Source organism: Vulpes vulpes, unplaced genomic scaffold (genome assembly GCF_048418805.1).
Source record: "Vulpes vulpes isolate BD-2025 unplaced genomic scaffold, VulVul3 Bu000000662, whole genome shotgun sequence".
Lineage (NCBI taxonomy): Eukaryota > Metazoa > Chordata > Mammalia > Carnivora > Canidae > Vulpes > Vulpes vulpes.
Window position 1 is genome coordinate 127507 of NW_027325700.1, and position 27859 is coordinate 155365.

At 36.3% G+C, this 27859-nt stretch overlaps 1 long non-coding RNA gene across 1 annotated transcript in view; it reads left to right on the forward strand.

Annotated features, from left to right (window-relative positions):
* The window catches only part of LOC140596670 (uncharacterized), a 61038-nt gene that overhangs the window by 305 nt on the left and 32874 nt on the right, over window positions 1-27859 (forward strand). The window contains exon 2 of the long non-coding RNA XR_011998578.1: window positions 13181-13217. This is a non-coding gene — a long non-coding RNA (uncharacterized lncRNA). The remainder of the gene's footprint in view (window positions 1-13180; window positions 13218-27859) is intronic.

Genomic DNA, 27859 nt, shown 5'->3' on the forward strand with positions numbered 1-27859 from the left:
CAGGAGAGCCCCGTCCCGGAGGAGCAGGAGCTGCACCGACCTTCCCGGGGGAAAGGCCTCCCGGGAAGGTTGTCTTTTGCCTTTAGCAAAGTTTTAACATTGAAACAGTTGAGTCCCTGGAGGAATGTTGGTCTGCCTTTTTCATGGACTTGTCAGTGTGCTGTAGATGGTAAGGAAGTTTAATAATTTTTCTTCTGCCTTTGTTTCCCACATCATTCAAATTGGGATGAGTGTCTGTTTCAGTGAAGGTATTCCTGAAGAAGAGACATTAAATTAAAACTTGAAGAATGAACAGTTTTTAGGCAAATAAAAAGTAAAGAGTATGTGTGACAATCTGAAGGCGGGAATAATCAGAGCATGTTTAACAGAGTGAATGCCAGTGTAGCTAAATGACAATGAATGTAGTTGAGATGTCTTGAAAGGAGTTTAGAGAGGTAGGTAGCAACTAGATTATACAGGATGATGAAGGTTGTGTATTGAATTTCTTTAATGTAAGCCTTTACTCACACTCTATTAGCTGAAATGATTTTTTTCTTAGCTCCTCTGTGCTAATTCTTCTCATCCTCCCAAGTTCCACTACCTGGAACCTAATCATGATGGCTAAAATTTATGAAGTCTTTGTCATTTGTCAACTGCAATAGAAAATGCTTCAAGGACAGCACCTATTTATTTCCTAACTTTGTTATACATAGTGACTCTGTCATCCTCCTTTTCGAGATGTGATATGTGGAGAGATTGCATAAATTGTCCAGGATTATATGTGGCAGATCACATTACAAAGTCAGGCTGTCTGATCTAAAGATTGTTTAACCACTAAGCACTCTTGGCTCTTTTAAAAGAAATTTAATTCTATTCACTGTGTTCTAACTCTTGACAATGCAACTGATATTCTGGGGTTCTTAGTCTTTAAGGTACTTTATTGGTATATATGATCCTAGTGCCACCCACAACTTGGCATTAATTTCTGCCACTGAGACATTATGAAAATAACACGCAGGAGCGCCTGAGTGGCTCAGTTGGTTAAGCATCTGACTTTGGCTCATGTTTTGATCTCAAGGTCTGGGTATTGAGCCACACATCGGGATCCCTGCTCAGTGGGAGTCTGCTTGTCCCTCTCCCTTTGCCCCTCCCGCTGCTCCCACTCTCTCTAAAATAAATAAATTCTTAAAAAAGAAAAGATTCCCCAGTGACGCCTGGGTGGCTCAGCAGATGACCATTTGCCTTTGGCTCAGTGCATGATCCCCAGCCCTGGGATCGAATCCCACATTGGGCTCCTTGCGAGGTGTCTGCTTCTCCCTCTGCCTGTGTCTCTACCTCTCTCTCTCTCGTGAATAACTAAAATATATTTTTTAAAAAAAGGTAAAGAAAAGATTCTTTGGAAAAGAATACTCAAACCAACCAACTTTGCCTACGATGGAGCTAGATCCACAGAAGGCTTCCAATTAATATTTTGGAGTAGATGCCTCAGTGACCAAATTTCAGATTAATTTGTGGTTTGGCCTTGATATGACCATTCAGAGGCACAGTCTCCCTGAATCATTTTATTTTATTTTTTTTAATTTATTTTTTTTTATTTTTTATTTTTTATTTATGATAGTCACAGAGAGATAGAGAGAGAGGCAGAGACACAGGCAGAGGGAGAAGCAGGCTCCATGCACCGGGAGCCCGACGTGAGATTCGATCCCTGGTCTCCAGGATCGCGCCCTGGGCCAAAGGCAGGCGCCAAACCGCTGTGCCACCCAGGGATCCCTCCCTGAATCATTTTAAACCAGGCTGGGACACAAAGAAGATAGCCATTGTTTCTTCCAAAGGTTGTGAAATCCAGTTTTGCCCCAAGAACCCTTCAGCACCTCCTAGTGAAGGAAACAGAGGCCTGAGAATGAGGCTCTTCATTTCAAACAATATTCAATGAGCTCAATTTTCCACCTATAAAATGTAATACATTTAGGAATCAGTGGAACTCAGAATTCTAATAACCTGGATCTTTCTGGCATAACAAAATGCACAGTATTAATGACAATTAATTATATATCCATTTAAGAATTGGGATAATACTATTGAGTCCAAGCTTGCCTGTGTGGTGTGTGAGTGTGTATTATGTAGTATATATATAATACATTTTCATATTAGTATATATATATAGCACAGTGTTATGTTAGTTTCATTTTATATATGTATAATAAGGCAAAATTAAATAAATATAAATATATAAATGCAAAATTATCAGTGCCCTAGTTGGGGTACCAGTTTCAAAGGAGAATCTATTGTGTATGTTAACCATTTCTTAAAAGAGCTCTTGCAAATTAAAATCATATTTATTAAAGTAATAGAAATGATTTAACCATGAGTTAATATCTGGAGACTTTTGAATTGAGATTTCTCTCCAATTCTTGAAATGGCTTACAAGCAAGGGAGCTTAATTAACAGGGACACATGGCATAAATTTTCCTGTCTGCTATCATTGGTATTCTGTGAACATAAGGAGGAAAATCCATAGTTTGTTCAAAATCACAGTTTTCTGAACTAAAATGGTGGTAGTTTATATCAGGTGAGGAATAGTTAAGATGTTTTAACATTCTATGTCCCAAGAATAGTTCTTCCATTAAATATAAATGTTCTTAGAACTAGGTTTATCCATTGATACATCATTAAATTTAGTTGCTTTATTTTTTAAATGCATATTTGTGGTTGATATTCTGCGTCTATTGAATTTATTTCACCTTTTTTATTAGAATATTTACTTGCTCACTTTCCCTCTTAAAATTCCCATAATGAACATTCTTTAAATATCAGGGTAATAATATCATAATCTTCTTACATGAAGAAAAATAAAAAACACTTTGCTATAAGAACTTATTAAGAAAAGGTTGTAAGAATTTGTGATAGCATTTATTAGTAACACAATATATAAATATATATAGAGAGAATACACTATAGAAAGGTTCTTATTTTTTATTTGTATATATGTATATTTAGAAATGTTTACCACAATAAGTTTAGCTAACATCCGTCTTCTTACACAGTTGCAATCTTTTTTCTTATGCTGAGAATTTTTAACAGATATCTTTGCAATTTTCAATCATGTAATACCTTATTAACCAAAGTCATCATATTATGTGAATATACATTTCCTTATTTTATTTCAATTCCAGGATAGTTCACATAAAGTGTTATATTAGTTTCAAGTGTACAATACAGTGATTCAACAATTCTATGCATCACTCTTCATCACAAGTGTATTCCTTAATCCCCATCTGCTGTTTCCCCATTGCCCCAGCCACCTCCACTCTGGTAGCTATCAATTTGTCTATTTAGTTAAAAATCTGTTCCTTAGTTTCTGCCACTCTCTTTTTTTTTTTCCTTTGCTCATTTGTTTTGTTTCTTAAATTCCCCTGATGAGTGAAATCATGTGTTATCTATATGGTATTTGTCTTTGACTGACTTAATTCACTTACCATTTTTCTCTCTAGATCTATCCATATCGTTGCAAAAAACATGATTTCATTCTTTTTTATGGGTGAATAATATTCCATTACACACAGTGTGTGCCCGTGCAAGCATGCACACACACTACTTTTTTATCTATTCATTATTAGTGGGCACTGGGCTGCTTTCATAGTTTGGCTATTGTAAATAATGCTCCCACACACATTGGGGTGCCTGTATCCCTTTGAATTAGTGTTTTTGTATTTTGAGGGGTAAAAATCCAGTAGAGTGATTACTGGATCATAGGGCAGTTCTATTTTAAAGTTTTGAGGAAACTCCTTACTGTTTTCCACAGTGGCTGCACCAGTTTGCATTCCCATGAACAGTACATGAGTGTTGCTTTTTCTCCACATCCTAACCAACACCTGTTGTTTCTTGTGTTTTTTATTTTTGCCATTCTGATAGGTTATGGGGTGGAATCTCATTTTGGTTTTGATTTGCATTTCCCTGATGATCAGTGATGCTGAGCATCGTTTTATATGTCTGTTGACCATCTGGTTGTTTTCTTTGGAGAAATGTCCATTCAAGTGATTTGCCCATTTTTAATTGGATTATTCATTTTTGGGGTGTTGAGTTGTGAAAGTATATATTCTGAATACTAACCCTTTATTGGACATGTTATTTGCAAAATATCTTCTCACATTCAGTAGGTTACCTTTTAGTTTTGTTGATTCTTTCCTTTGCCATGCAGAAGCTTTTTATTTTGATGTAGTATCAATAGTTTATTTTTGATTTTGTTTCTCTTGCCTCAGGATACATATCTAGAAAAATGTTGTTACAGTCAGTGTCAGAAACATTATTGCCTGTGCTCTCCTCTAGGATTTTGATGGTTTCAGGACTCACAATTAGGTCTTTAATCTATTTGGAGTTTACTTTTATGTATGGTAAAAGAGAGTGATGCAGTTTCATAGTTTTGCATGCTGCTGTCCAGTTTTCCCAACACCATTCCTTGAAGAGATATTCTTTTTTACCATTTGATATTCTTTCCTACTCTGTCAAAGATTAATTGACCATATAATTGTGGTTTTATTTTTGGTCTTTCTATCCTATTAATCTATGTGTCTATTTTTGTGTGACTATCATATTGTTTTGATTATTATAGCTCTGCAATATAACCTGAAGCCTGGGATTGTGATGCCTTCAGCTTTTTTTTCTTTTCTTTTTAAGATTTTATTTATTTATTCATGAGAGACACACAGAGAGAGGCAGAGACATAGGCAGAGGGAGAAGCAGGCGGTGAGCCTGATGTAGAACTCAATCCCAGGACCCAGGGATCAGGTCCTGGGTCAAAGTTAGATGTTCAACCACTGAGCCACCTAGGCATCCCAGCTTTGCTTTTCTTTTTTCAAAATTGCTCTGGCTATTAAGAGTCTTTTGTGATTCTATGTAAATTTTATGATGTTTTTGTTCTAGCTCTGTGAAAAATGCTGTTGGTGTTTTGATAGGCATTGCATTAACTATGTAGATTGTTTTGGGTAATATAGACATTTTTTTTTATTTATTTTTTATTTTTTTTTATTATTATTATTTTTTTAAATTAATTTTTATTGGTGTTCAATTTACCAACATACAGAAAAACACCCAGTGCTCATCCTGTCAAGTGTCCACCTCAGTGCCCGTCACCCATTCCCCTCCAACACCCGCCCTCCTCCCCCCTTCCACCACCCCTAGTTCGTTTCCCCGAGTTAGGAGTCTTTATGTTCTGTCTCCCTTCCTGATATTTCCCAACATTTCTTCTCCCTTCCTTTATATTCCCTTTCACTATTATTTATATTCCCCAAATGAATGAGAACATACACTGTTTGTCCTTCTCCGATTGACTTATTTCACTCAGCATAATACCCTCCAGTTCCATCCACGTTGAAGCAAATGGTGGGTATTTGTCGTTTCTAATCGCTGAGTAATATTCCATTGTATACATAAACCACATCTTCTTTATCCATTCATCTTTCGATGGACACCGAGGCTCCTTCCACAGTTTGGCTATTGTGGCCATTGCTGATAGAAACATCGGGGTGCAGGTGTCCCGACGTTTCGTTGCATCTGAATCTTTGGGGTAAATCCCCAACAGTGCAATTGCTGGGTCGTAGGGCAGGTCTATTTTTAACTCTTTGAGGAACCTCCACACAGTTTTCCAGAGTGGCTGCACCAGTTCACAGTCCCACCAACAGTGTAAGAGGGTTCCCTTTTCTCCGCATCCTCTCCAACATTTGTTGTTTCCTGCCTTGTTAATTTTCCCCATTCTCACTGGTGTGAGGTGGTATCTCATTGTGGTTTTGATTTGTATTTCCCTGATGGCAAGTGAAGCAGAGCACTTTCTCATGTGCATGTTGGCCATGTCCATGTCTTCCTCTGTGAGATTTCTCTTCATGTCTTTTGCCCATTTCATGATTGGATTGTTTGTTTCTTTGGTGTTGAGTTTAATAAGTTCTTTATAGATTTTGGAAACTAGCCCTTTATCTGATATGTCGTTTGCAAATATCCTCTCCCATTCTGTAGGTTGTCTTTTAGTTTTTTTGACTGTATCCTTTGCTGTGCAAAAGCTTCTTATCTTGATGAAGTCCCAATAGTTCATTTTTGCTTTGGTTTCTTTTGCCTTTGTGGATGTATCTTGCAAGAAGTTACTGTGGCCGAGTTCAAAAAGGGTGTTGCCTGTGTTCTCCTCTAGGATTTTGATGGACTCTTGTCTCACATTTAGATCTCTCATCCATTTTGAGTTTATCTTTGTGTATGGTGAAAGAGAGTGGTCCAGTTTCATTCTTCTGCATGTGGATGTCCAATTTTCCCAACACCATTTATTGAAGAGACTGTCTTTCTTCCAATGGATAGTCTTTCCTCCTTTATCGAATATTAGATGACCATACATTTCAGGGTCCACTTCTGGGTTCTCTATTCTGTTCCATTGATCTATGTGTCTATTTTTGTGCCAGTACCACACTGTCTTGATGACCACAGCTTTGTAGTACAACCTGAAATCTGGCATTGTGATGCCCCCAGCTATGGTTTTCTTTTTTAAAATTCCCCTGGCTATTCGGGGTCTTTTCTGATTCCACACAAATCTTAAAATAATTTGTTCTAACTCTCTGAAGAAAGTCCATGGTATTTTGATAGGGATTGCATTAAACGTGTAAATTGCCCTGGGTAACATTGACATTTTCACAATATTAATTCTGCCAATCCATGAGCATGGAATATTTTTCCATCTCTTTGTGTCTTCCTCAATTTCTTTCAGAAGTGTTCTATAGTTTTTAGGGTATAGATCCTTCACCTCCTTGGTAAGGTTTATTCCTAGGTATCTTATGCTTTTGGGTGCAATTGTAAATGGGATTGACTCCTTAATTTCTCTTTCTTCAGTCTCATTGTTAGTGTATAGAAATGCCATTGATTTCTGGGCATTGATTTTGTATCCTGCCACGCTACCAAATTGCTGTATGAGTTCTAGCAATCTTGGGGTGGAGGCTTTTGGGTTTTCTATGTAGAGTATCATGTCATCGGCGAAGAGGGAGAGTTTGACTTCTTCTTTGCCAATTTGAATGCCTTTAATGTCTTTTTGTTGTCTGATTGCTGAGGCGAGGACTTCCAGAACTATGTTGAACAGCAGTGGTGAGAGTGGACATCCCTGTCTTGTTCCTGATCTTAGGGGAAAGGCTCCCAGTGCTTCCCCATTGAGAATGATATTTGCTGTGGGCTTTTCGTAAATGGCTTTTAAGATGTCGAGGAAAGTTCCCTCTATCCCAACACTCTGAAGTGTTTTGATCAGGAATGGATGCTGTATTTTGTCAAATGCTTTCTCTGCATCCAATGAGAGGATCATATGGTTCTTGGTTTTTCTCTTGCTGATATGATGAATCACATTGATGGTTTTACGAGTGTTGAACCAGCCTTGTGTCCCAGGGATAAATCCTACTTGGTCATGGTGAATAATTTTCTTAATGTGTTGTTGGATCCTATTGGCTAGTATCTTGTTGAGAATTTTTGCATCCATGTTCATCAGGGATATTGGTCTGTAATTCTCCTTTTTGGTGGGGTCTTTGTCTGGTTTCGGAATTAAGGTGATGCTGGCCTCATAGAACGAATTTGGCAGTACTCCATCTCTTTCTATCTTTCCAAACAGCTTTAGTAGAATAGGTATGATTTCTTCTTTAAACGTTTGATAGAATTCCCCTGGGAAGCCATCTGGCCCTGGAGTCTTGTGTCTCGGGAGGTTTTTGATGACTGCTTCAATTTCCTCCCTGGTTATTGGCCTGTTCAGGTTTTCTATTTCTTCCTGCTCCAGTTTTGGTAGTTTGTGGCTTTCCAGGAATGCATCCATTTCTTCTAGATTTCCTAATTTATTGGCATACAGCTGTTCATAATATGTTTTTAGAATCGTTTGTATTTCCTTGGTGTTGGTAGTGATCTCTCCTTTCTCATTCATGATTTTATTAATTTGAGTCTTCTCTCTCTTCTTTTTAATAAGGTTCGCTAATGGTTTATCTATCTTATTAATTCTTTCAAAGAACCAACTCCTGGTTCTGTTGATCTGTTCCACAGTTCTTTTGGTCTCGATATCATTTAGTTCTGCTCGAATTTTAATTAACTGTCTTCTTCTGCTGGGGGTGGGGTCCATTTGTTGCTTTTTCTCTAGTTCCTTTATGTGTAAGGTGAGCTTTTGAATTTGAGTTCTTTCCAGTTTTTGAATGGATGCTTGTATTGCGATGTATTTCCCCCTCAGGACTGCTTTTGCTGCGTCCCAAAGATTTTGAACGGTTGTATCTTCATTCTCATTAGTTTCCATGAATCTTCTCAATTCTTCCTTAATTTCCTGGTTGACCTTTTCATCTTTTAGCAGGATGGTCCTTAACCTCCATGTGTTTGTGGTCCTTCCAAACTTCTTGTTGTGATTAAGTTCTAATTTCAAGGCATTATGGTCTGAGAATATACAGGGGACTATCCCGATCTTTTGGTATCGGTTCAGACCCGATTTGTGACCCAGTATGTGGTCTATTCTGGAGAAAGTTCCATGTGCACTTGAGAAGAATGTGTATTCAGTTGAGTTTGGATGTAAAGTTCTGTAGATATCTGTGAAATCCATCTGGTCCAGTGTATCATTTAAAGCTCTCGTTTCTTTGGATATGTTGTGCTTAGAAGACCTATCTAGTATAGAAAGAGCTAGATTGAAATCACCAAGTATAAGTGTATTATTATCAAAGTATTTCTTCAGTTTGGTTATTAATTGGTTTAAATATTTGGCAGCTCCCACATTTGGGGCATATATATTGAGAATTGTTAAGTCTTCTTGTTGGATAGATCCTTTGAGTATGAGATAGTGTCCCTCTTCATCTCTCACTATAGTCTTCAGGGTAAATTTTAATTTATCTGATATAAGGATGGCTACCCCTGCTTTCTTTTGAGGACCATTTGAATGGTAAATGGTTCTCCAACCTTTTATTTTCAGGTTGTAGGTGTCCTTCTGTCTAAAATGAGTCTCTTGTAGACAGCAAATAGATGGGTCCTGCTTTTTAATCCAGTCTGAAACCCTGCGCCTTTTGATGGGGTCATTAAGCCCATTCACGTTCAGAGTTACTATTGATAGATATGAGTTTAGTGTCATCATATCTATTCAGTCCTTGTTTTTGTGGATTGTTCCACTGAACTTCTTCTTAAAGGGGAATTTTAAGAGTCCCCCTTAAAATTTCTTGCAGAGCTGGTTTGGAGGTTACATATTCTTTTAGTTCCTGCCTGTCTTGGAAGCTCTTTATCTCTCCTTCCATTTTGAATGACAGCCTTGCTGGATAGAGTATTCTTGGTTGCATGTTCTTTTCATTTAGGACCCTGAATATATCCTGCCAGCCCTTTCTGGCCTGCCAGGTCTCTGTGGAGAGGTCTGCTGTTACCCTAATATTCCTCCCCATAAAAGTCAGGGACTTTTTTTCTCTTGCTGCTTTAAGGATCTTCTCCTTATCTTTGGAATTTGCAAGCTTCACTATTAAATGTCGAGGTGTTGATCGGGTTTTGTTGATTTTAGGGGGGGATCTCTCTATTTCCTGGATCTGAATGCCTCTTTCCCTTCCCAGATTCGGAAAGTTTTCAGCTAGGATTTGTTCAAATACATATTCTGGCCCTCTGTCCCTTTCGGCGCCCTCGGGAACCCCAATTAAACGTAGGTTTTTCTTCCTAAGGCTGTCATTTATTTCCCTTAATCTATCCTCATGGTCTTTTAATTGCCTGTCTCTTTTTTCCTCAGTTTCTGTTTTGGGTAATATAGACATTTTAATAATATTTGTTCTTTCAATCCATGAGCATGGGATGTCTTTCCATTTCTTTGTGGTCTCTTCAATTTCTTTCATCAATATTTTATAGTTTTCAAAGTACAGGTCTTTCACTTCTTTGGTTAGGGTTATTCCTGGGTAAGTTACCATTCTGGTGCAATCGTAAATGGCATTTTTTACTAATTTCTCTTCTGCTTCATCATTAGTGCATGGAAATGTAACATATTTCCACCCATTGATTTTGTAGACTCCAACTTTACTGAATTTGTGTATTAGTTCTAGTAGTTTTTGGTGGAGTTTTTCAGGTTTTCTATGTATAGTCTCGTGTCATTGGCAAATAGAGGGAGTTTTTCTTCTTCCTTACCAATTTTGATGCCTTGCTTTTCTTTTTGTTGTCTCATTGCTGTGCCTGGGACTTCCAGTACTATGTTAAATAACTGTGGTGAGAGTGGACATCTTTGTCTTTTTCCTGACCTCAGGGGGAAAGCTCTCAGTTTTTCCCAGTTGAGATGATTTATGCTGTAGGTTTTTCATATATGGCCTTTATTATGTTGAGGTGTGTTCCATCTAAACCGACTTGGTTAAGGGCTTTTATCATAACTAGTTGTTTCACTTTGTCAAATACTTCATGTCTCATGAAATGATCCTATGGTTTCTATCCTTTTTCATATTGATGTGACATATCATGTTGATTGATTTGTGAATATTTGAACCACCCTTTCAGCCTGGGAATAAATCCTACCTGATCATGTTGAATGATTTTTTAAATGTGTTTCTGGATTCTGTTAGTATTTTGTTGAAGACTTTTACATCTATATTCATCAGAGATATTGTCCTGTAGTTCTTTTTTTCTGTGTGTCTTTATCTGGTTTTAGTATCAGGATGATAGTGGCCTCATGGAATGAATTTGGAAGTTTTCTTTTTCTGTTTTTTTGGGGATAGTTTTAGAAGAATAGATAATTAACTCTTTAAAAGTTTGATAGAATTCGCCTGTGAAGCTGTTTGGTCCTGGACTTTTGTTCGTTGGGAGATTTTTGATTACAGATTCCATCTCCCTGCTGGTAATTGACCCATTCAAAATTTCTATTTCTTCCTGCTTTGGTAGGTTTTGTTTCTAGGCATTCATCTATGTCTTCTAGGTTGTCAAATTTGTTGGCATACAGTTTTTCATAATATTCTCTTACAGTTGTTTTCATTTTTGTGGTGTTGGTGGTTATTTCTCCTATTTGTGATTTTGTTTATTTGAGGCCTTCCCCCCTCAATGAGTCTGGCAAGACTCATTAATTTTGTTGATCTTTTTGGAGAACCAGCTCCTGGTTTCATCAATCTGTTCTATTGTTTCTTGGTTTCTATATCCTTTGTTTCTGCTCTAATGTCTATTATTTCCTTCCTCCTACTGGTTTTGGGGTTTCTCTTATTCTTTTTCTAGCTCATTTAGGTGTAAGGTTAGATTGTTTACTTGAGAATGTTCTTGCTTCTTGAGGTAGCTATCAGCTGTCACCTTGGGAATGCTTTTGCTGCATCCCAAATGTTTTGGACCATTGTGTTTCATTTTCATTTGTTTCCATGTCCTTTTGAATTATTTGTTTGGTTTCTTGGTTGACCCATTCATTGTTTGGTAGCATGTTCTTTAACATAGAGTATTTGTGGTTTTTCTAATTTTTTTCTTGTAGTTGACTTCTGGTTTCATAGTTTAAGGTCAGAAAAGATGCATGGTATGACTTTGATTTTTTTGAACTTGTTGAAGGTTTATTTATGGCCTACTCTCCGATCTGTTCTGGAGAATGTTCTGTGTGTACTTGAAAAGAATGTATACTCTGCTGTTTCAGTATGGAATGATCCAGTGTGTCATTCAAACTCACTATTTCCTTATGGATTTTCTGTTTGGATTATCTGTCCATTGATGTACGTACACTGTTAAAGTCTCCCACTATTTTGTATCACTATCAGTTAGTTCCTTTATGTTTGTTATTACTGTTTTATGTATGTGGGTGTTTCCATATTGGGTGCATTCATATTTATAATTATTATATCTTCTTATTGGAATGTCCCCTTTATTATTATATAGTGTTCTTCTTGATCCCTTTTTACACACTCTATTTTAAAGTCTATTTTGTCCAATATAAATATTGTTACTCTAGCTTTCTTTGGACATCTTTTCACATGGTAGATATTTCTCTATCCCCTCACTTTTAATCTGCAGGTGTCGTTAGATCTGAAATGAGTCTCTTTTAGGTATCATATGGATGAGTCTTATTTTTTATCCACTTTGTCACCCTATGTCTGTTTTTTCATTCTTTGTCTTTTGATTAGGGTGTTTCATCCATTTACTTTCCAAGTAATTATTGATAGACGTGTATTTATTTGCCATTTTGTTATTTGTCTGTGGTCGTTTCTGTTTGTAGTTTTTCTCTGATCCTTTCCTCTCTTTCTCTCTTTCATGGGTTGCTCTTTCTTTAGTGATATATTCAGATTTCTTACTCTTTTAATTTTTTTTTTGATTTGTTGTTGCCATTTGGTTTATATATGACATCCTGCATATAACAGTCTTTATTAAGCTGATTGTTGCTTAATTTTGAACTCATTTTTACTCCGATCCACATTTCAGATAGTTGGTATCATATTTTACATCCTTTTATCTTGTGCTTTTATTTGTATTTTTACATAACAGTTTTGCTTTCTTTTTCTTTCGAGCTTCTGTTTCTCTTAGTCTTACTTACAGTTTTGTTTTTCACTCACAGAGTCCCCCATAACATTTCGTGGAGGACTAGTTTAATGGTTATGAATTCTTTTAATTTTTATTTGTCTGGAAAACTCTTTATCTCTCCTTCTATTGTGAATGACAGTTTTGCCAGTAAGACTATTCCTGGCTGCAGATTTTTCCCTTTCAGCGCTTTGGCTATATCAGGCCACTTTCTTCTGGCCTACCAGGTTTCTGATGAAATATCAGCTGATGGCCTTATAGGGTTTCCTTTATATGCAACTGTCTTCTTTTCTCTTGCAACCTTTAACATTCTTTATCACTTTTATTTCCACTTTAGTTACTGTGTCTTGGTGTGGACATCCTTACATTGAATTTGTTGGGGATCTCTGTACCTCCTGAATCTGTATCTCTGTTTCCTTCCCCAGCTTTGGAAAGTTTCCAGCAGTTATTTCTTCAAACACATTTTCTGCCTCCCTTTCTCTCTCTTCTTCTGGAATCCCTATAAAATGGATGTTAATACACTTGATGGAGTCACTAAGTTCTCTACATCTATTCTCATTATGCAGTATTTGTTTGTTGCTCACGTGGTCAGCTTGATGCTTTGCATTACTTTATCATCCAGGTCACTGATACATTTCTCCATTTCCTGTATCCTACTATTTATTTCATCTAATGTATTTTTAGTTTCATTTATGGAGTTCTTCATCTTTGATATGTTATTTTTTATCTCTTTCTCAAGGGTCCCATGGATGCTGTCTATGGTTTTCTGAAGTCTAGTGAGTATCTTTATCATCATTGCTTTAAATTTTCTATATGGCATATTAATTCTGTTTTGCTTAGATCTCCTGCTGTGATTTTGTCCTGTTCTTTCATGTGGGTCATATTTCTTTGTATCCTCATTTTTCTACCTCTCTGTGTCTCTTTCTCTGTGTGAGGAAAGTCAGTTATATCTTCTGCTCTTGAAAGTAGTGGCTTTATGAAGAAGAGGTCCTGCAGTGCCCTGCAGTCCAGTGTCTTCTGTTCACCTGAAACTGGCACTTTAGCGGAGTCTTCTATGTTGTTTTCTTGCATCCTTGTGCTGTATCTTAGTCATTTTTCCTTTCAGTCCAGAGGTCTTTACTGATTCTCTGCCTGTTGTGAGCTATGCTTGCTCTCTGTGATGTTAGTGAGACACAGGTAGGCCAGTTCAGGGGGGGCATGACTGAAGAATTGCAGGGAGTGAGTTGGTAGTGTTAGCAAAATTGTAGTGAGCACTAGTCTTATGTGAGATCCCCCCACCCCCGTAGGCCAGTGGTCACTCAGGGCACAGCACACTGTGGTGGTAGTGGTGGCTGAGGATGCCCTGTCTGTATACAAGGTGAATGGGCAAGATGCCTGTGTGGGATTAGCAAAGTTTGCTCTGAGCCACTATTTCTGGGTTGGAGATCTGAAGTGTGGTGGCTGAAGTGTGGTACCAAGCACTGGGGTGGTGATTGGGCAGGGTGCACACAGTATTAACAAAATTTGCCCAGAGTCGAAGGTTGAAGCCAGAAGGCTTGGAGTGGGTGCATCTTCAGGAGAATTCGTGGGTGCGGTACACTGCTAGTAGGTTAGGTAGCAACTGTCTGTGCTGCAGCACCTCCTGCAGGTGGCTCTGTGTTTATGTTGGTTAGAGGAGGAGCAAAATGGCGCCTACCAATTCCTTTGTTCTTGGAGAAGTCCTCCAATACACTCTGAAATGAGTATAAACAGATCTCCCTCCCCTTTGCCCCTGGTTTGTGCAAACTGTTGCTTATATGTTGCCTGTCTGTGGCTTGTTCTCTCTTTAAGGGTAGGAACTCATTATTACTTGTCTTCCCAGCTTTCTCAGTCCTGAGTCAGCTAATTTTTAAAGAACCAGGCCCCCTGGTTATACAAACTCAAAGATTTGGCCCCTCTGGTTTTCAAAGCCAGACATTACGGGGATTCATTTTCCCCTGGTAGGCTCCCTGGCATTTTCCCTTTTCAGTGCCCACAGGTCCCTCCCTCCTGCAGGCAGCTCCTGATCACCATTTCTACCCTTCCTAACCTCTCCAATGTGGCTTCTCTACACTAGTTGAGAAGTTTGTTATGCCAGTCTTAGCATCACTCTCTGGTTCATTTACTCAGCTAGTTGTAAACATGGGATGAGGTGAGCTTAGAGTCCTACTACTCAACTGTCTTCCCAAGCCTTTTCCTCTCATGTATTCTTTCTTGGAAAGTTGCATTTATATATAAATTTTCTAAATCTAGCTTACTTTCTTATTTCTTCTGTCCTCCCTGTGTTGTACTTTTTCACCTCTATCTATAGAAACAATGTCAAGGCATGTTCTCAGGTGCCTGTTCATTAACAGCTCTGCAGGTGATGCTCCTAGAGAGGTCTTATGTGTTGTGATGTTCTCACACAAACTATGTTAAGTTTTGATCAGTGATTATGAGGTTTTTTTTAATTTTTATTTCTTTACGATAGTCACAGAGAGAGAGAGAGAGGCAGAGACACAGGCAGAGGGAGAAGCAGGCTCCACGCACTGGGATCCCGACGTGGGATTCGATCCCGGGTCTCCGGGATTGTGCCCTGGGCCAAAGGCAGGCTTCAAACTGTTGCTCCACCCAGGGATTCCAGTGATTATGAGTTTTAATTGCGTTTAGGTAACTGGAGGTTTGGTAAATAGGCCTCACTTTGAAATGCTAAATTGGAGCAGGGAATCTTAAAACCAAGGAATCCCCTAACTTCTTGTGCTTTATTTTTGCATGTTAATTCCTGAAGAAGAAAAACTGGTAGGTCGATAAGATGTTTATACAAGCCTGAAAATGTGAATATGACTATTACTTTAATTTTTTATGAGCATGATATTTACTGATGTGTGTGTGTGTGTGTGTGTTGCCTTGCAAACTTAATCTTTAACAAATAGTCCCAGGAGCATGGAGACAGAGGGGAAGGCGTATTTATATTTTGGTCAAGTTTGCTTAGCTAGTATGATTCAGAATTTGGATTCAAATACGGGCAGTCTGACTCCTATGCAGTCTCAAGTAGGACTGATTTGGAAATTCTGGGTCTTCTGTTATATATAAATATAGGCCCTTGCCATAGAAATAAACATAATTTGTTTCTTTTAACTTAAGTATTTTCATTTTTTTCAACATTTAGACTTCTTCACATCAAGGTTCTTAGTGACTGCTTGGCACTCATTTTATAGTATATTTTATAATTTCTTACTGTTTCCCTTGCTAGTAACTGTCTCTCTGCCTTTGCAGACAGATTACTCAGGACAAAGCACCTCTTTTTGCCTCGTCAAACTCTCTCACTGTAGTTTTCTTTTTCATGTATGTTGGAAGAAGAGAAAAGAACAGATATTGCTTTTCCTTGAGATAAAATTATGCCTCTTTCTTTCTTCATTTCTTCCGTACTCCTTCTTATTGACTTTCTTAGGAAGAATTGCTGAGTCCATTGATAAGTTATTTTTGTTTTAGCATTCAGTACCCTATTGCTATTTGAGATGGTTTGAGAATAGTGACTTAAGGTAGTCAAGAAAATTTATTTAATACAACTTTCTGTAATTTATTTTTAAATAAAGTATTATTTCTGTCTCTGAAGTTGGTTTTGACTACTTAAAAATGCTAATGCAGTTGCCCCTTGAATCATATTGAAGTTAGGGACACCAATCTCCTGCACAGTTAGAAGCTCACAACTTTTGACTATCCAAAAACTTAACTGTTGATTAGAAGCCTTACTGATAACATAAACAGTCAATTACATATATTTTATGTGTTACATGTATTCTGTACTGTATAATAAATAGCTAAATTAGTTTAAAGGAATGGGTCAGAAGGTCAGAACCTGACAAGATGTTAATTTGTCCAAATTTTACCAAGCAGGTTTCCAATATTCAAGTTCATTTGTCAGGACTGAGAAGGACTCTTTTGGGCTACAATGTAAAATACTTGCATATGTGAATTATGTAAAGATTCTAAAAAGTTTGGCTTCTGATCTTATATTTCCAGAATTTGAATAGATTTTAGGGAATGATATTGGTAAAAAAAAAAATTTAGTGTTTTTATTTTTTTTTAATTTATTTATTTATGATAGACAAAGAGAGAGAGAGAGAGGCAGAGACATTGGCAGAGGGAGAAGCAGGCTCCATGCACCGGGGGCCCGACATGGGATTCGATCCCAGGTCTCCAGGATTGGGCCCTGGACCAAAGGCAGGTGCTAAACCGCTGCACCACCCAGGGATCCCAATTAGTGTTTTTAGATTAGAAGTAGGGTGTAAGGGATTTTGCTGTTGCACTTAGAAAAGTTTAACTGGATGGTAAAAAACTGAAATATTCATAAACATCATATTTCAGGAGCTATCTTCCCCTTAAAAGGCATACTCTGTTAAGGTCAGTTAGTAGTTCTTACTACCTCTGTTGTTACCTAAATTTGATGTACCCTGATGGCCCCAGGCTTTCACTTGATGATCAGGTGTGGATTGACCTTTAGAAACCACAGCTTTATGCAATGATTTGGTTTCTTATAGATCAATATTAGTTTCTGTTTCTATATAACTTTGAGGTAGCTCTTTGAGGGATCCCAGGACTAGGTGAGGCTTCATGTATGATGACAAGGCAGTCTAATTAGGGTACTCTTATATTACCTAAAGTTACAAATTTAGGTTGTAATTGTAGGGACTGCTATGAAAAAAAAAAAAGAAAGAAAGAAAAGAAAAGAAAAGAAAACAAGCAAACAAAATCCTTGAGGAAACTGAGATTCTAGCTTTCTAGCTTGTAAAAATACTATTTCAATATTTCTGTGCATATCCGTTCTAAAAATAAACTCAAGTCAGCATAGTAAGGCCCTGTCATTCACAAGCATGGTAAATTGAAGAGATACAAAAGAGAAAAGGCATAGTTCTTTACCTCAAGTTTTCAAAAATTTGGGTTTTTCTTTGTTCTTGGTAGCTCCTTGATTGGATTTCGACACTAAGTTTCTGGCCTTGTTTAAAAACAAAGCAAAAAGACAAAAAAAAAAGTGGAGAAAAAAGGGAAAGAAAGAAAAGCGGAAGAAGAAAAGAAAAGGAGAGAGGGAGGAAGAAAGGGAAGGAAATAGAAGAAAGGAAAAGATTAAAAACAAGTAAGAGGTGTATTCACATATACCTGAAAGTTGGTTGTGCTTGCAGAAAAGACAGGTATAAAATATACTCCAATTACATCTGCTTAATTTTGAGCACAGCATAAAGAATAGACTTCTCTAGTTATTTAGTGATGAGCTTAATAAGAAAATGCATTGTTTACTTGCACAATAAAGTTTTAATAACTTAGGAGAGTGTACTGGTAATTTAGAGAAAAAGCAAATCTCATTAAAATCTGTTTTTAATAGAATTATCATGTACTTAAAATTAGATGATAGATTATCATCTTCACTAGTTTTGTTTTAAGTAAGAATTGTATACAACCAAAATATCAGTGAAATTTATTCTCGGAGACCATAGGAAAACCAAGTCAATATCTCCATAGCTACATCATATTGATCATTCATTTGATTTAGGGAGAAAGAAGACAAATATGTTAGTGAAAGAGAGACAAATGAGTAGTATGCCTGGCTAATTCCTGACTCATTTACAAGGGAAGCTAATGCAACTCTCTTACTTATTTATGGGAAATGTGATAGATCTGCTTGTATAATTTATGCCTTCTCTTAGACTTTATGTACCCCACTAATTGTCTCCCTTTCTTTTCTACACTTTTTGCTTAGGTATTTGGTACGATTGCACTTTTGGAAATTTGTTTGTTTTTGATTTGTTTTGTTTTAGGATGTTACTATCAATCTTTCACATATATCTAAACAGCATGCCTATGAATAAAACCTCATTTTTAGTCTTAATATTTGAAAATTACTTGAGAGGTAATATAAGGAAAAAGTTAAATATTCACCCATATATGTCACTATGGTTTCAACATTTTACTTAAAATTGCATAATCGAAGCCTATCACTATATTTTGCTCCAAAGTGTTAAAAATAGCAAATTGATTGCTTTAAATGGATTTTTCTTTATCTTGGAACTTTGGTGCAATAAATTATTTTATGTAATGTTAATTTGGACTGGAATTGTAAATCACAGTTTTCTGAGTTAAATACATTTTAAAACTTTAGTTTTAAATTTCAGGATGCATGAATAATATTCTAAAGTTTCTGGTATTAACATACACACACACAACTCTTGAAACTTTATAGACATCAAAAGTATGCTTTAAAAAATTTAAATGTAAATAAGTTCAAAATATATAGATTGAATTCCTTTGAAATACATTTGTGTTTAAAATTTAATATGAGTAATACGTAGTTTGAATGTGTCTTGGGTTTGCCTAGTACAAACATTTGAATTATCTTATTGAACTGAACTTAGCGCTTGTAACTAGGAAAGAATATGAAAATATAACTTCTAAATCCATTGAAATAAATGCACAGTTAGCACAAATTTCTAAGAAATTCACATGAAATATAATTTATATTTTTGGTGAAAGTTACCTACACCAGTGCTTCTCAAACTTTATTGTACATATATGATTTGCCTGGAGAATTTGATAAAAACAGAATCTAATTTAGAATGTGTGAGATAGGACCTGATAGTCTGCATTTCTAAGGTGCCTCCTAGGTCTTGATGCCACTGATGTTCCATAAACCATGCTTAGGGTGGCAAGAATATTGTTCAGAGACCACAGTAGAGAGGTATTTTTTATTCTTTGTCTTAAAACTTCAAGAAAAATGTTTCTTTTGCATGATCTGATATGTGGAGTATATATTCTGAATCCTTCCTTCTAGACTTCAATTCAGAAAGTTTTAGAGATGGCATCCTTTGAAAGTCTAGAAGCAATGTACATGCACGGAGAAAATGCCCATGTCTATACTTTTCAAGACCAAAAACAAGATAACAAAGTAGAGGCAAAAAGTGTAGAGTTAATCTGATGATAGATTTTGAATTTAGGAGGCAATTGACCAGCATAATTAAAATAGCTGTCAGACATGGGCACAGGTTTCAACTTCAAGTATATTTAAGCAAAGTGTAAACATTAAGAGAGTCATGGTAGTGGTTCCAGCCATATTAGAAATAAATTTTAACAGTACCTCAGCAGAACTAAACTTGACAGGGAGACAGAACAGGCTTTGAAATTTTATGTTTTTGGTTATTCACAATCATAATTATTCTTAGGTCACACAATCATTTTAATAGGTATGTTAAGTATGAAGTGATTGTCGGATATTGTTACATCTTATTAAGATATAAGATTTTTGCATTTTTTGCTTTGTCATTTGATTTAATGAAGATACTAAATATAGAAAGATCTTAATACAAAGATTCTTGTTAAGAATGATGAGAATTTTCCACTTATGATACCTAACCAAAAATAATGCGTTCAATAAATTTAACTGAATTATAGTTCTATATTTACATTTATTGATTGGTCAAGTTAACCAAGACATACTGGGCCCTTTTGCCTATGGTCAGTTGACTGTATCAGTTAATAGAGATTCACTGGCAGTAGAGCTTAAGTAGAGGATGATTTTTAAAAAAAGAAAAATAATTGATTTTGCACATAAGAAATCTGGCAGTAAGTGAACATCAGTAACCAAGGTAGCAAGATGGGTGACCTTGGAAGATGGCTAGCTGGCCAGTTCTTAGTGATAGCAAACAACAGAAACAACAACAAGAATAACAATAACATTGGCAGTACCATTTTTAGATCTATTAGATATAGCAATATACAAGCATTTTAATATTCTATTATATAATTCCCACCAGGAACATATGAGTTAAGTATTATTATTTACTGTGAAAAAGAAAAAGAAGAAGAAAGAAAGAAAGAAAGAAAGAAAGAAAGAAAGAAAGAAAGAAAGAAAGAGAAAGGAAAGAAAGGAAAGAAAGAAAGGAAAGAAGAGGGATCCCTGGGTGGCGCAGGGGCTTAGCGCCTACCTTTGGCCCAGGGTGCGATCCTGGAGACCCGGGATCAAATCCCACGTCGGGGGAAGCAGAGCCTGCTTCTCCCTCTGCCTGTGTCTCTGCCTTCTCTCTTTCTCTCTGTGTGTGACTATCATGAATAAATAAATAAAATATTTAAAAAAAGAAAGAAAGAAGAAAGAGAAAAGGGAAAGAAAAGAAAGAAAAAGAAGAAAAGAGAAAAAGGCATCAAGTAGAATTAGTGATCTTGCCAAGTCAAGGGAATCCTAGTCAGTTGGAATACATAGCAGATCTGGGATTTGAACTCAGCTGAGTAAGATTCCAAAGCCTTTTTCTATTTATTTGTTTTACATCGTGGACTCCAGTGTCTTAAAAGCCAGAGCATAGTAAGTCTTTTATCATTTTATTTTAGACATACATTTGAACCAAAGCTGATGTACTATTTTTTTTTTTACAAAACAAAACAAAACAAAACAAAACAACAAAGCCTAGGAATAGAAACTCTCAGACTAACAATTACATCTGAAACACTAATATGAAAAAATAAGACCATAAAAGGTAACAGAAAAATGCTATAGGATGTCAAAAAAAAAAAAAAAAAAACAACCTAAGAAATACAGTTTGAAAGAATACTTAATGAGGCATTTTCAATATTTTTAAGATTCCCTATCCTGTTCATTAGATTTCAAACTAAAATTAGATTGACACAATTAAACATTACTGAGTAATTATAATGAGGAAGTGTCTTTGGACTATTGATACTTCCACATCATCATATAAAAATATGGTTTCTGGGATCCCTGGGTGGCGCAGCGGTTTGGCGCCTGCCTTTGGCCCAGGGCGCGATCCTGGAGACCCGCGATCGAATCCCACGTCAGGCTCCCGGTGCATGGAGCCTGCTTCTGCCTCTGCCTGTGTCTCTGCCTCTCTCTCTCTCTCTCTCTGTATGACTATCATAAATAAATAATAAAAATAAAAAAATAAAAATATGGTTTCTTAGGATGGGTAGAGTATTGCAGCATTGAGGAACACAGGCTCTGGATTTTGTTTGCTCAGGTACAACTTAGGGCTTTGCAAACAAGCAAATGAATTTATCTATCCCTCAGTTTTTCCTCTTAATGAATAGAAGATTCACAGTACCCAGCTCAAAGGATGTTTTAAAAATTAAGTAGGGGCAACCCGGGTGGCTCAGTGGTTTAGCGCTGCCTTCAGCCCAGGGCGTGGTCCTGGAGACCCGGGCTTGAGTCCCATGTCAGGCTGCCTACATGGAGCCTGCTTCTCCTCTGCCTGTGTCTCTGCCTTTCTCTCTCTCTCTCTCCTCTCATGAATAAATAAATAAATAAATAAATAAATAAATAAATAAATAAATAAATACTTAAAAAAAATAGGACAGGTACTTGCTCATCCAGTTGGCCCATAGTAAATGCACAATGAAATTATTTAGTTGTTTTTGTAATTGCATTTTAACTTGCTTATACAATAAAGCTCAGACTGCTTACCATGACACACAACTCCTGTATTGATCTCTACTTACAACATAATCTTCAAGGCGCCTGGGTGGTGCAATGGGTTAAGCATGCAACTCTTGGTTTCCACTTAGATCTTGATTTCAGTGTCCTTTTCTCCGGGTTGTGAGATCTAGCCCCACCGCAGGCATGCTCAGCATGGAGTTTACATGAGATTGTCTGTCTCCCTCTCCCTCTGCCCCTCCTGCTAGTGTTCTCTCTCTCTCTCTCAAAATCAGTCTTTTTAAAAAACCGACATAATATTCTGCCCTTATGAGTTATTTTGCATTTTTATGTTCCTTTGCAACAATACCCTCTCACGTCTTTTCTTTCTATTTGGGATGGCCTTTCTTTCTTTTTTCACTCTACAGACATCTACTCATTCTTTACCAGACTTAGATGCAACTTCTTAGTAATACTTCTGCATATTGTCTATAACTGCTTGAATTTTAATTTCTTCTCCTCTGTACCCACAGTATTGTATTTATCTCAATTATGATAGCTATTTAGAAAACTAAAATTTTGTCATGTTGGAAAAATAACATGGCAAGGATTTCCTTTTTTTTTTTTTTTTTCAATTAATTTAAGGCCAATGATAAAGTCGCCAACCTATTTTTCATAGTCCTTTACAATAGATAAATTCAGGTCACCAAAAGAGTAGATACATTGAGGATATAGAGGATATAAAGGATTTTTTCTGAGCTTTATTTAGTTCTTGATTTATTCTTATACAAGGCCTACCATATCTAAATTGGAAAGATTTTTTTCCAAAAGTCTCTGTGAAATCTAAAGTATACCTACTAAATATGTCTTAATTGCATGTTGTCTGTATTCTGTAGAAAGAGTAGAAAACTAGCATAAAATAGGTCAAGTTGATGTCTTTTAGCAGAATTCTTTAAAGAAAAAACTACACTTACAGCCAAATTTTCCATAGTATATGAGTTCATTTACTATGTAGATGAAAACCCACAAAAAAGCTCTGTACCATGTTTTTGTTGTTGTTAAATCCTCTTTGTGGTATTATATTTTTATAAGAGGTTGTGCCACATAAAGAGTAATGTTCTCCTTCAAAATGCCATAAAATGTAATGTTTGTAAGGCACATAAATACTAAAATAGAGTCAAAACAAAAGGACACTTTAATTAGGGTGGTGGTGATAGAAATTACTGTATAGAATTAGAAGTTTCTTATCACACATAAATTGACATAATTTATTATTTATTATTGGCTTGAAGGGAAAAATGTGATTTTTTGTTTTCTTAGTGAATGAAGAGAGAGGAAAGTCTCAGTACTTCTTCTAATAGGTTTTCTAGACTCAAATTGCAAAATGCAGTCTTGAGATGAATGATAGATCACTGGAATAGGTGTCTTGTTATACTGCAAACTAACCGTTTGACATTAATAATGAAATGTTGAAGATGCTATTTAACCTGGTTTCTATACACCATAGTGTTAACTGATACACAAGAAGTTGTGCTAATTTGCAGAATTATTTTAATGATGTTTTTGTATTTTGGATGCCCAGTTCACCATCTAACTATCATTTTTACTTTTCATCTGGCTGGAAAATAAAGGAAAATTTCAGTGAAATTATGTAGCATTTATTGACGCATCTCTAATTTACATGTCAATATTGGGAATGTGGACTTGCTTACTGATGTATGTAAGTTTACCACATATGGTTTAAAATTGTTGAAACTAGATTAAATTCACAAAATTTTGAATTATAAGTTTTTTATTTTTAATACCACATGTCCTCTCGAATTTCTTATTTCCTTGAGATTTGCTATTTTTTCAAGATTTTATGCTTTTGTCCCTGAAGAAAACCAAGTTATTTATAATGTCAAAGTCTCTCCTGTTGGGGGAAAAATATGCAACAAATATGCATGTTCTTTAGGCTCATTGCTACTACTCTTTCACCCTCTCTTCCACTGGCCTATGTCATTGCAAAAGAGATTTTGGTCTCTTATGTCTCCATCTCCTATTTCCCTAACAGTAGTATTTCATCTCCAGGTAGAAAATATGACTATGACTCCATTGTAGTATATTTTCAAAAGTAGATAATATGTAAGTAGTTTTCTCTAACATTTTCTGTTTCTTCTATTTTTTTATTTCTTTATTTTTTTTGTTTTTTTTTGTTTCTTCTATTTTTTGCGCAATAATTTTTATTCCTATTTCCATCTCATTTTTTCACTAAAATTACGTTTGTTATTGATGTTTTTTTTTTAATTAACTTTTATTGGTGTTCAATTTACCAACATACAGAAAAACACCCAGTGCTCATCCCGTCAAGTGTCCACCTCAGTGCCCGTCACCCATTCCCCTCCAACACCCGCCCTCCTCCCCTTCCACCACCCCTAGTTCGTTTCCCCGAGTTAGGAGTCTTTATGTTCTGTCTCCCTTCCCGATATTTCCCAACATTTCTTTTCCCTTCCTTTATATTCCCTTTCACTATTATTCATATTCCCCAAATGAATGAGAACATACACTGTTTGTCCTTCTCCGATTGACTTATTTCACTCAGCATAATACCCTCCAGTTCCATCCACGTTGAAGCAAATGGTGGGTATTTGTCGTTTCTAATTGCTGAGTAATATTCCATTGTATACATAAACCACATCTTCTTTATCCATTCATCTTTCGATGGACACCGAGGCTCCTTCCACAGTTTGGCTATTGTGGCCATTGCTGATAGAAACATCGGGGTGCAGGTGTCCTGACGTTTCATTGCATCTGAATCTTTGGGGTAAATCCCCAACAGTGCAATTGCTGGGTCGTAGGGCAGGTCTATTTTTAACTCTTTGAGGAACCTCCACACAGTTTTCCAGAGTGGCTGCACCAGTTCACATTCCCACCAACAGTGTAAGAGGGTTCCCTTTTCTCCGCATCCTCTCCAACATTTGTTGTTTCCTGCCTTGTTAATTTTCCCCATTCTCACTGGTGTGAGGTGGTATCTCATTGTGGTTTTGATTTGTATTTCCCTGATGGCAAGTGATGCAGAGCATTTTCTCATGTGCTTGTTGGCCATGTCCATGTCTTCCTCTGTGAGATTTCTCTTCATGTCTTTTGCCCATTTCATGATTGGATTGTTTGTTTCTTTGGTGTTGAGTTTAATAAGTTCTTTATAGATTTTGGAAACTAGCCCTTTATCTGATATGTCATTTGCAAATATCTTCTCCCATTCTGTAGGTTGTCTTTTAGTTTTGTTGACTGTATCCTTTGCTGTGCAAAAGCTTCTTATCTTGATGAAGTCCCAATAGTTCATTTTTGCTTTTGTTTCTTTTGCCTTTGTGGATGTATCTTGCAAGAAGTTACTGTGGCCAAGTTCAAAAAGGGTGTTGCCTGTGTTCTCCTCTAGGATTTTGATGGACTCTTGTCTCACATTTAGATCTCTCATCCATTTTGAGTTGATCTTTGTGTATGGTGAAAGAGAGTGGTCCAGTTTCATTCTTCTGCATGTGGATGTCCAATTTTCCCAGCACCATTTATTGAAGAGACTGTCTTTCTTCCAATGGATAGTCTTTCCTCCTTTATCGAATATTAGATGACCGTACATTTCAGGGTCCACTTCTGGGTTCTCTATTCTGTTCCATTGATCTATGTGTCTGTTTTTGTGCCAGTACCACACTGTCTTGATGACCACAGCTTTGTAGTACAACCTGAAATCTGGCATTGTGATGCCCCCAGCTATGGTTTTCTTTTTTAAAATTCCCCTGGCTATTCGGGGTCTTTTCTGATTCCACACAAATCTTAAAATAATTTGTTCTAACTCTCTGAAGAAAGTCCATGGTATTTTGATAGGGATTGCATTAAACGTATAAATTGCCCTGGGTAACATTGACATTTTTACAATATTAATTCTGCCAATCCATGAGCATGGAATATTTTTCCATCTCTTTGTGTCTTCCTCAATTTCTTTCAGAAGTGTTCTATAGTTTTTAGGGTATAGATCTTTTACCTCTTTGGTTAGGTTTATTCCTAGGTATCTTATGCTTTTGGGTGCAATTGTAAATGGGATTGACTCCTTAATTTCTCTTTCTTCAGTCTCATTGTTAGTGTATAGAAATGCCATTGATTTCTGGGCATTGATTTTGTATCCTGCCACGCTACCAAATTGCTGTATGAGTTCTAGCAATCTTGTGTTATTGATGTTGATATCAGATGATACATATTAGAAGATGATGAATGTTGGAGTTTTTTCAGTGGATATTTTATTAATGTACATATTAATTGAGTATTAAGTTATTCATAATTTTCTGTGTAAATTTTCTACATGCAGTATGACCCACATGAGGAAAAGGTAAGTTTAATTTTTTGACACTATCTATGGAAATTTTCAAAATGGCCAAGTCTTTAATACTAACTTGAGGAATTTATATTTTAATGATTGTCCTTCCTTTTATATTTTACTCTACCTCATATCTTTGCTTTGTGTTTTTATGTTTTACAAATAGAGTATGGTATTTATTAATCAGTCTTGTTTTGTTTAAGAGAGAGTGTATAATGGGGGAGAGGGACAAAGAGAGAGAGTGAGAGAGAGACAAGGAGAGAATTCTAAGCAGTCTCCACACCCATAATGGAGCCTGATATGGAGCTTGATTTCATGACTCTGAGATCATGACCTGAGCTGAAACCAAGAGTTGGAGGCTTAAATGACTGAGCCACCCAGATGCCCCGGTTTGTCAGTTTTTATTCATAAACTCTACCATCTCCTCCGGTGTTACTTCTATCTTTATCTCATAAGTTATGTACTCTTATAGTCAACCAATTACAAAGACCATGATTCTCATTTTAAAGTGCTAAATACCGTGCTTCCATAACTAAAATGTCAAAACCTTGTTGTTTTCCCATGTGCTCTAATTCATCTTTTTTAAGTTTTCCTGATTCTATTCAAATGCAATATAAAATGTGACTTTATTAGACTATCTCATATATTGAGTATATCTTTGCTAAAGTTTAGTTATGCTAACTTCTCTCTCCATTACTATGTATTCGTAAAGCAGGATATAATTTTAGTTTTCAATAAAATGTTTAGGGAAATAAACCAAAACTTAAGGAATTTGTGTGTACATTAAAATCTTGCATATTAAACTTTTTGATTAGATTATTTTAGCTAGTTTTGCAATAGTATTCTGGATGCCCCTTATAAAACTTTCCTTAAGTTGGTGTTTTTATATTATACAAATAAAACCATTATAGAAAAAAGTGTTTTTAATTTCCTATATATTAAGATGGAAGAGATATTATTAAATGCGGATGAGAAGATGGGAGATAAGGCAAAAAGAGTTATTCAAAAAGTAGAGGTCCAACTTTGCAATATTTACCATTTAAATGAGAAAGTTTGTAATACGAGTCACCAGACACAGTGTTGACTGGCATTGCTTATTACTAAGTAATAATTCCAGTCAACAATACATAGTTTCTATGGCCTTTTCCAGGTGCTATTCTCTTGAGTGTTACGCTGGGCCCTGCAGGCAGCCATACTGAGATGGTTGGCAGTTAGGACAGCTCCATTAATGATGTGAAAGAGGGACGCCTGGTGGCTCAGTGGTTGAGCATCTGCCTTCAGCTCAGGGAGTGATCCCAGGTCTGGGAATCAACTCCCACATCAAGCTTGCTGCATGGAACCTGCTTCTCCCTCTTCCTATGTCTCTGCCTCTCTCTCTCTGTCTCTCATGTATAAATAAATAAAATCGTTAAAAAATAAAAATAAGAAAAATAACAATGTGAGATAGAAAGGAAAGAATATTTTGAAAAATAAGAGAAATAACAATGTGAGAGAGAAAGGAAAGAATATTTTGGCACACTGCCCAAGTTTCTTAGGAATGACTATTTAAATATTAAATTATTGTTTACATCAATTTATTTTTGTCTTTCTGGTACCAAGGGGATATTTCTTAGCAAAGTGTCCCCAGTTACAAATACCAGTTCCCCCTCTCATGATATAGTTTCAATTTTTTTTCCATTTTCCACATCTGT